General features: G+C 37.3%; 1 pseudogene; it reads left to right on the top strand.

Moving 5' to 3' along the window:
* The first annotated feature begins 874 nt into the window (after positions 1-874).
* Positions 875-1,815, top strand: LOC124502713 (olfactory receptor 9K2-like; annotated as a pseudogene).
* Positions 1,816-3,715: the final 1,900 nt, after the last annotated feature.

Raw genomic sequence — 3,715 nt, 5'->3', positions numbered from 1 at the left:
GTTTTTATTACAAGCAGTTCAAATCCTCAGCTGAGCTGTGTAGTAAATGAGGCATGACACCAATGAAAGTCGTATCCAAGGTGAATCAGAATGAGGTCAACAACCCTTTATATGTATCTTTTGTTCAGTATTTTTCTCTAAAGTAACACTTCCATCTAGACTATCAGGAGGCCTCTTCCTAAAAAAATTCTGGACTGCGAGCTGAGGTAATGCAGGGAAATTATCTTTATGAAAGGGCTATGGACGCCCATCTGGGAGAGACATCTCAGCACATCAGTCCGATAATATTTGCATTTATTTGTGCACAACTTTGATCTTGGTGAGTAAAAACCTTACATCAGAATTCAAAGGTTCCATTACCTACAAAAAGTATTTGCACCTCTTAAGTAATTTTCACTTAAGGTCAGTCAGATTCTTTAGATGTGTTTACACGTAATATAAGTTAAGGCCTCGGAGTTAATATTTCCTAAGTGAGGGTACTGAATCTGCTCATATCTCCAAATGCAGACACTGTAATTCCTTCCCAAATGTCAACTATTAAATTATTTGTGTTCCCTTCCAATAACCTCTTCATGACAATGAACTTATTGCATAAATTGTGAGTCAGAAACATACACAGAAGTGATACTTGCAAATGTGAGAGGCACTTGGGTGGAAGGAAACTGCATTAGATTCAAGGGAAAACATCTAATCCACCATTGCAGAAAGAAGGACATAAAACTAACATTTTGATTCATCCTCAGGTGCAAAGGCTTAAATTGAAGTCACAGTAATTTTATAAAGTTAACAAGAATAATGATTATACAATAGTTTTGTAATCCTAATTCTGCAACGGTTATTTGTAACTATGTTCAAGCACCAGAGTTCATTTGTTTTTCCTTGGGCCTCTCAGCAGGTTTCTGCCATGGGTGACAGAGGAACAATGACTCTGAAGTAACTAACTTCATTCTTGTAGGGTTCAGAGTCCACCCAGAGCTCCACATTCTCCTCTTCCTGATCTTTCTGCTTGTGTATGCCATGATCCTCCTAGGGAATGTTGGGATGATGACCATTATTATGACCGATCCCCGGCTGAACACACCCATGTATTTCTTCCTGGGCAACCTGTCCTTCGTTGATCTCTTCTATTCGTCTGTTATTGCACCCAAGGCCATGATCAACTTCTGGTCTGAGAGCAAGTCCATCTCTTTAGCAGGCTGTGTGACCCAGCTCTTTCTCTTTGCCCTCTTCATCGTGGCAGAGGGATTTCTGGCAGCCATGGCCTATGACCGCTTCATTGCCATCTGCAACCCACTCCTCTACTCTGTCCAGATGTCAGCACGTCTCTGCACGCAGTTGGTGGCTGGTTCCTATTTATGTGGCTGCATCAGCTCAGTTCTTCAGACCAGTATGACATTTACTCTGTCCTTTTGTGGTTCTCGGGCCATTGACCACTTTTACTGTGACACTCGCCCACTTCAGAGGATATCTTACTCTGACCTCTTCATCTCTAAAATCATTTCCTTTTCCTTATGCAGCATCATCATCTTGCCTACCATCATAGTTATTATTATTTCTTACTTGTATATTGTGTCCACAGTTCTCAAGATACGCTCCTCTGAGGGACGTAAGAAAGCGTTCTCCACTTGCAGCTCACACCTGGGAGTCGTGAGTGTGCTGTACAGTGCTGTGTTTTTTATGTATCTCACTCCTGACAGATTTCCTGAGCTGAGTAAAGTGGCCTCGTTATGTTACACCCTAGTCACTCCCATGTTGAATCCTTTGATTTACTCCCTGAGAAACAAAAATGTCAAAGAAGCTCTAAAAAACTTCTAGAGAAGAAAAATCCTATTCTTTGGTTATTGATTTTTTCCTCCATTGATTTTGTGGCTATTTCTGTCATACTCCTTATACCCATTAATGAAAGTTATTCAATTAAACATTATAAATACATTATTGGAACTGTTTTTCAGTGAGGTACCTGGAACATTGTTCATCTTGAACGTCTCAGATATCAGAGATGTCCTGGATGTTAGAGAGGCATTTTTCACAATGAACCTTCCCACTATCTCAAGTAACATTCTGTTCACAGAATTGGTTTGTATTTATTTAATGACTTGCTGCTGAGCACAAATTTTATATTTAATATAGTGTATAAACAATGTTTTGTGAGTGGTTTGTTTTGGAATTTCTCCTTCCTTCATAACATAATCACTAATATTGACAAGGATGTCCAACTTATTTTAAAAAATAATGTTTTCCAATTATATAACTACCTTTTTTTAGCACATTATATAGTTACTGAATATTCATTTTGAATCAAATATCTGATATGCATTATATCAAGAAGAAATAATAATAATAAACAAATAATAAGTAATCTTTGCTATAAAGATTAATTTGGAAAATTTTATATCAAATGATCAGGCATTGTAGAGTGTTCTGAGACACTACTAGTTGCTAAATCCTAATATAAAGAAAGAAAGTGGTAGATAGTGACCTGGAAACATTTTTGAGCAATCATTGCCTCAATTGGGGTTTTTGTACATTGTTTTCCTATGTTAATTATTGTGAAGAATATTTAATAAAGGTATAGAGCAAGTTGGCATTAACATAGTGTGTTATCCAAAACTTACTCATCTTTGCTTTGAATATTTATATATTTGATTAATACATTGACAGTGTAATATGTCTTGTGGTATGCTCAGGTATAAATAACAGTATTCCTTAGGAAACTTACAATTCAGTGTGAGAATCATATCCTTGAATTCACAAGCAATCCAAATCCACAGATTTTTATGCCAAAGATAAACATACAGATTACAAAGTGGGGTGCCTGAGAGTGTGTCCTGGCAATCAGGGAAAGTCTTCAGTCTGTATTGAAGATCTGTTTAAAGGGAATAAGATTGGAGTCAGTATACTGCTATATCAGTTCATGTCATTGATGTGGGCTTGAAATATAGTAATGTAATCGGGAAAAAAAAAGGTGATTTGAAAAATTGTGGGTTAGAGACCTACTACCTGCTTAGTATGAGGGGAGTACACCAAGGAAGTGTATCTCACCATTGTTGGTCTTGTATGATGTTTTTGGTGATGTTACCAATAGATAAAAAGTAAAGGAACTCTTAGCAAACTAGGAATAGAAGGGCATTTCCTTAACTTGAAAAAGAACATCTATAAAAACCTACAGCTGAGATTATATTTAATGATGATGAAATAAAAGTTTTCTCAATAAGATAGGAATCAGGCAAAGATGTCCCCGCTCACCATATCTCTTCAGCACCCTTTTTGGGTGTCTTAGATAATGTAATAGACAAAAAGGACTTAAAAGGGCTGAATGATGTCTCTCCAAATTCATATGTTGAAGCCCTGACCCCCAATATCTCAGTATGTGACTATATTAGGAGATAGAGCCTTCAGAGAAATAATCTAAATAAGGCTATTACAGCCGGGTTCTAATACAGTCTGGCTGGTGTGTTTATAAGGAAATATTAGGAGACACAAAGAGACATTAGAGGTGCATATGCACTCAGAGACAACCATGTGAAGAGGGAGCAAAAGGACAGACATCTGCAAGTCAAGGACAGAAGCTTAAGAATATTTACTTAGGGCACCTTGATTCTGGGCTTCCAATCTTCACCACTGGGAGAAAAAAAATTGGTGTTTAGGGCATCCCGTGTGTGGTATTTTGTTATGGCAGCCCTAGCAAAATACTATAAAGCATTATACACAACGA

Source organism: Lynx rufus, unplaced genomic scaffold (assembly GCF_022079265.1).
Source record: "Lynx rufus isolate CCGP_SWC_20201006 ecotype Redwood Valley unplaced genomic scaffold, mLynRuf1.p SCAF_7, whole genome shotgun sequence".
Taxonomy (NCBI): Eukaryota; Metazoa; Chordata; class Mammalia; order Carnivora; family Felidae; genus Lynx; species Lynx rufus.
This window is presented reverse-complemented; position numbering and strand designations above follow the sequence as displayed.